The sequence below is a fragment of the Terrapene carolina genome, unplaced genomic scaffold (genome assembly GCF_002925995.2).
Source record: "Terrapene carolina triunguis isolate 2854851 unplaced genomic scaffold, T_m_triunguis-2.0 Scaffold84, whole genome shotgun sequence".
NCBI classification, from domain to species: Eukaryota; Metazoa; Chordata; order Testudines; family Emydidae; genus Terrapene; species Terrapene triunguis.
Genome location: NW_020664435.1, coordinates 24,028,734 through 24,035,562, shown reverse-complemented (window position 1 = coordinate 24,035,562; position 6,829 = coordinate 24,028,734).

Sequence of the window (6,829 nt, the reverse complement as noted above, 5' to 3'; positions counted from 1 at the left end):
CTCCCCCTCTTCTACAAAGGTTCCGGTGCCCTTGACTTGAACAGAGATCTGCCACCTCTTAAGTGAGTGCTCCGACTATAGCAGAGTTGTTATTCTCTCACACTCCTGCCCAATTAATATTTAACCAGTTATTTAATTACAATGGAACAACTTCAGTGGAAGAGACTGCGGGAGACTGATATTGGAATATTCCATAGCCTAGCAATCAAAGCACTCACCTGAGAGAGGGAAAGGCCCCTGTTCAACTCCCTTTTCATCAGGCAGAGGGGAGCCTTGAACTAGGTCTCTTCCCCATCCTGGATGAGTGCCCTAGGCATTGACCTAAAGGTTAGAAGGGAGGTCTGCTGCCTCCATCAATTGTTGAGTGGAGTTAAGTGACCCCTCAGCATGCTTACCAGATTGGGCCCAGCACATTACATAGGCAGCCCAACACCTGTCTTGCCCATGGTTTGTAAATCACTCTGGGGCTTAGGTGGGAGGTAAGTAGGTTTGCCCCCCTCCAAGATTGTCCTGGAGTCTGCAGGAATTAAAGATTAATTTTTAATTAAAGATAAATGTCCTGTGATGGAACCTCCAGGAATATGTCCAACCAAAATTGGCAACCCTAAAAGTAAGTGCTTGAATACTAGAGTGAGCTACAAGTGTGCATGCTTGGAGGCAGAAGCACAGGTGCCTACGGAACTTTTAAATGTAGGTGCTGAGTGGTTTCAGGTGCCTTCAAGGTTAGGCAGTGCCTGAGCAATTTTGTGGATCACAGGGGTGCCTCAAAATGTGATTTAGACACCTAAGTACATTTGTGGATCCCACTCTAAGTGACTTATCTAACAAACAAAATTAAGCTTTATATTCTGACTGAAAACTCCTTCCATTCAATTTTCACTCTTGGCTTTTGTATTGATGTCATACCACTATTTATCCACCATTGTGGACTCTTAGGCTAGGCAGGACTTGAATTTCTAAAGTTTAAAAAAAAAAAAAAAAAAAAGCAGAAGCCAACTTAAATCCCAAACCCTTTCAGGCCTCTTCATGAATAAGGAAGGAAACCACACAAGACCAGCTGTCTTTATTTTGCAGGTCACCTTTAATGCTAATTACAATCTGTGCATTAGAATCTATTGACAGCACTGAAATCAGCTTTCAAACTCTAGTGACAATACAAACTGGAATGCTTACTGATAGGGCTCTCTATTGTAAACCAGCATTTTTCCACCCGAAAGTTGGGCTTGTATATGAAGCACTAGCTGGGATTTCAATTTATTAAATAAGCTATCAAAGTTTGGCTTTCTCCTGTAACTTTTTGTTCAATCTATTTTGTTTGTTGCATTATAATAAAAGTCAATAGGGCATGAAATTCAATTACATTACTTAATTTGAAGTAAAAACTATCAGTTGAGGAATGTAATTTGCATTCAACTTTGGCCTGTTTTGTTGTGTGTTTTTGTTTTTTAAATTTTTGGATAGTAGGGTGAACAGAAGACCTGGAACAAATGAAAACAAATCTCCTGGGAATTGGATGAAAACAAGAATGACCCAGATTGGTAGGATCTTCTTTATTATCCTAATGGGTCATGTTGTGCTGTGGCAGGCAGATATCTTGCAACTCACTTGAGAGTTCTGTTCTAACTTAGTCTATTGCATTATCTAACTGTTTTCTCAGGCACACTTTATAGATTAGAATATAAATGATTAATAGATGCTGTACGCACAGTACAGACTTGAACATATGTCTTACAGATGTGCTTATATGAATGGTTCCTCTTAAACTTTGTAACAACTCAGAATGCTTTAACATACATCTTAGTAAATGGTTATTCATTTGGTAACCCTTTATAAATATACCTTTTAATATGTGGCCACTTTCTCCATAATGCCCATAGATATTCTCATTTAAAATGTTTTAATGCTACTCAAACTCTCTAGGACTGATCTAAAAGTTCTGTATTTCTAGGAGCACTTCAGTTGCCAGCAGTTTTACTGTCAAGTTTATCATGATTACTTTATAATGCCCAATGGTGTGCTGGTTCTTCACTGGAGGCAATGAAAGATGGCCTCTGCTCCAGAGAGGCCGATTACCTTTCAGACAGGACACAGTGCGAGGGAGGGCAATGAGGAGCAATAGGGATGGGCAGTGGTAAGAACAAAGGTTGTGGCGGTCTGGTTGCATGGTTACATTGCTTTGCTGAGTACAAATGGGTGTTTCCGTGAAGCTTCCTTATGTACATTATTTAATGTACATATACATTGGTCTCCTATGCCAGTGCAGAATTGTCCTGCTGAGAGTAAATGTTTGTACTCATTTGACTGTCAGTCAGAACTTCACTGTGACAAAAGTGTGACAGGTTGGATCACAGAAACCCCCTTGGGAGCTGCCACCCGCTGTGCCAAGACTACTTCTACCCCTGCTTTCCCTGCCAGCTCAGGACTCCAGCACCCCATCTTGCTGAGCCAGACACTCCCATCTGCTCCAACAAAGACCCAGGGTCTGAATTACTTGCCCCAAAGCTGCAGGTTTACCTGAAAGCAGCTCACAGAAGTGTTCCTGTTTTTAACACTCGGATGCCCAACTCCCAATGGGGTCTAAACCCAAATAAATCCGTTTTACCCTGTATACACTTTATACAGGGTAAAACTCCTAAATTGTTCGCCCTCTATAACACTGATATAGAGTGATGCACAGTTTGCTCCCCCAGGTATTAATACATACTCTGGGTCAATTAATAAGTAAAAAGTGATTTTATTAAATACAGAAAGTAGGATTTAAGTGATTCCAAGTAGTAACAGACAACAAAGTAAGTCACCAAGTAAAATAAAATAAAATGAGCAAATCTGTCTAATCAAACTGAATACAGATAATCTCACCCTCAGAGATGCTTCAGTAAGTTTCCCGCCCCCCTCCCCAGACTGGACACCTTCCAGGTCTGGGCACAATTCTTTCCCCTGGTACAGCTCTTGTTCCAGCTCAGGTGGTAGCTAGGGGATTCTTCATGATAGTTCCTCTCCTCACTTTGTTCTGTTCCACCCCTTTATATATCTTTTGCATAAGGCGGGAATCCTTTGTCCCTCTGGGTTTCCACCCCCCCTCATTGGAAAAGCACCAGGTTAAAGATGGATTCCAGTTCATGTGACATGATCACATGTCACTGTAAGACCCCAAGCCTTCATTCCTCCCAGCCTGACTCACAGGAAGGCTTGCTTGCAAACAGAGCCATCCAGTCAATTGTCCTGGTTGATGGGAGCCATTAAGATTCCAAACCACCATTAAGGGCCCACACTTTGCATAATTACAATAGGCCCTCAGAGTTATATTTCATATTTCTAGTTTCAGATACAAGAGTGGTACATTTATACAAATAGGATGATCACACTCAGTAGATTATAAGCTTTGTAATGATACCTTACAAAAGATGTTTTGCACGAAGCATATTCCAGTTACATTATATTCACTCATTATATGATTTTATAAAAATTTGATAGACTGCAACATCACAAAAGGAACAAGCAGATTACAATCTGGGAGCAAACTCAGTTTTAAGGGATTACTGTGTTTACCACAGGGATATTCGTCCCTCCTTCCACTCCATTGCCGACCACTGGTCCTGCATTGCAACTGCTATCCTTTAGAAAGACCTAACACAAACCAATTAGACAATAGGTATAGATGCACCTAAGCCAGTTCTACACTACCAAATCTTGCTGGCACAGCTATGATGTTGGGGATAGACTTTTTTTTAATTGCAACATTTCTGTACTGTTGAAAGCACTCTTGTGTTGGTATAGTTTATAACACTCGCTGAACCAGTAGAAACTATACTGGCAAAAATGCATGGTTTGTGAGGGTTTTTTGCTGTTGTTGCTGGTATAAGCTGTGTTTACTCTAGGAAGATTTTCCACTACAACTATACCATCAAGCATCTTCTAGTGGATGTATTAGTGTTTGTTTCCTTCTGGCCTTAATCTATGAACCATTGCTGGTCCTGATACTGCAGACTGATGATGGTGATTGTAAAGTATTATATAAGAGCCATCAGTTGATCCTTAAAATGCTTTACAAAGTAGAGGAAGGCCCTCTCTATCCTACAAAGTTTGGTTGGCACAAGTTACAAACTCTGGCAGCTGCATGCCATTGTATATCACCCAAGTGTGCACACTTGGTTGCTTGAGCTTGTGCTATGTATATTCACCAGGAGTGCTTGTATTGGGTGTACCATCAATCTAAAGTGTGTGCAGCCCAGGTTGGTATCCCAGTATACCCTGCACTGCCATCAGGTTCAATGCCTTGTGGGACACTATTGCAGTGCTTTGTGGGGTAGTAGTGAATTGCCCAGAGATTTCTGGGAGCTAGAGATCAAGTTCCAGCCATACCACTTTCCACATCCGTAACTTTTCCACCATGCTTTTTCAAACTCCCACAATCCTGTGCTGTGCTGTGCTGCTTGGTGTTTGCCATCTCTGTGACAGAAGCAAGGAGCCTGCAGAGCTTAGCACAATTCTCACTTGCATTACTAATACAGGACATACAAGTCTCCAGAATTGCACACATTATTACAGATTAGGTCTCACTGGTACCTTGTACAATGGTAGTAATACTCCCCTAGCTCTACTAGAAATACCTGGTCTGATGCATCCTAGGGTTGCATTAGACTTTTTTCATGCTAAAATGGTGGGATTGGAATAGTGGGAGAGAGGCAGATGAGGTTTGAGGGGAAAGGAAAAGCAAGAAACAATGCATGTACACGCTTACCCAACCTCCCTTCCCCCTCCATCAACAGGCTCATCTATGCTCACCTGGCAGGACTGACTAGACTCTTGCAGAGTTATAAGTAGTTCCTGACTTGTGGCCCAGCTGGAATCCTCTGCTGCATCTCCTCCATCCAAGGGCGGCTCTGTTTTTTGCCGCCCCAAGCACGGCAGTCAGGCGCCCTTTGGCGGCACGCCTGCAGGTGATCTGCTGGTCCTGTGGCTTCGGCGTACCCACCACAGGACCGGCAGACATACCGCCGAAGGGTGCCTGACTGCCGCCCTCAGAGCGACCGGCAGGCTGCCCCCTGCGGCTTGCCGCCCCAGGCACGCGCTTGCTGCGCTGGTGCCTGGAGCTGCCCCTGCCTCGATCCTCCTTGCTGTTCACAGCAGAGGGTCTCTATCTTGGGCTTCTCTGAAGTATCCACAGTTGTCTGTGGGGTGCTGGTGGGGTCACTGCTAAGTATGGCATGCGGTTTGCTGTAAAAGTGGCAGGTCTGCAGGGCAGCACAGATTTCTTGTTGCCCTCCCTCAGTTTGAACTATTCTTGGTGTGCGTCCTTCGCTTTCACGTGGCACTGCTGCTGATCCCTCTCATGCCCCTCTGCCACGAATTTCCCACCTCCCCCACTCTACAATCTGCTTGTAGATGTTACTGTTTCTATGGCGGCTCCCTAGTTGTGCTTGCACAGCCTCTTCTCTGCACAGGCTGAAGCAATCCAATGCTACTTGCCTATTTGAGGCAGGAGTGTGTCTAATTGTTCTTTGTGGGCATGGAGCCAGCCTGGTTCATGGAGCAGTCAGTTGGATGCACACAACAAAGGTGAGTTGGGAGGTGGCCAATCGGGAAAAGGCATTTCAAAAACACGTGGGGACTAGGTTGTAAGGGGGATAGAGTGGAAGCCCTTCCCCACCTCTGTGATGCCTGGGCAGTGAAGATCAAAACTGAATAGAGCAGTTACTGTGGTGGGGACGCAGGCACTGTGGAACAGCTGCTGGAGGACTGTTGGGGTCAATCCAACTGATGCAGTGTTGATACTCTCACTGCATTGACTTAAATAGGTTGACGGTGGCTCTGTGCCTCTTGGGGAGGGTGATGTCTCCTGCGACAGTGATGCAGCAACTAGTGTAAATGCAGATGTGCGCACAACTTGGTCAACACAAGTGGATTTACCTCAACCTAACTCGGGCCTGATTTACAGTACAAAGTATCACTTCTACTTTCAGGCACCTCTGTGCCTGCATGGATTCCTATTGGTTTCCATGAGGCTCCATGATTGTATAGGGGTCCAGCATTTGTTTGCAGGGTCAGAGCCACTGACTGGCACCATGCATCAAACATTATTCAGTCAGGGCAATGGAAAGATGCTGCAAAAGCTCAGCAGGCAGTCTGATGTTTGGATTGCATGACTCAACAGTCTTTTCCCCTTAATGAAAACCATGGCAAATCTTTGATAGCCATATCGTCTGCTAATTCTCTACTCTCAGTTAATATGCCTATTGTTTTTGGATATGATCAGACACCAGTGCTTTCCCCTAACTGACAAGCAGCTCTTTTTCCTTAGCTATGATGATGTACAAATATTATATAATGCTTTTGTTGCAGTAACACAGTAATTAAATGTTCCAACTACCCTAGAAAAGATATTACTTTGTCCTGTAGTTCTTTTCCTGAGTGATCTCACCTTAATTAACTCCCTTGAAGAAATGGCCTAAAGCTTTTGCTTTTAATGTAGTCTTGCAGAGTACAACAGAGGATGCCCTCTTGCAATTAATTTAAAACAAGTCTCTTTCTAGTCAGTGACTTTAAAAAAAATGAGCTATTATCTGAAGTATAGAGACCTTTTCAAGCAGGAAAAGGGTGTGGGGGGGTTGAGTGAGTGTGTGAAATCTGTCTCCACGTTCTACAGACTGGCTTCTTTGTCAAAGTGCCGAAGAAACCTGCAGAAGCAAAATCTCTAAGTTAGACCTACTAGGGTATAAACCTGGGAAGTGCAGCAGAAAGTAAAACTATATCTTTACCTGCACTGTATTCATTTGTATCAAACCCAGAGTTACTTAGCCCTCTCCTCTCCCCAGACCTGTAGAAGTCA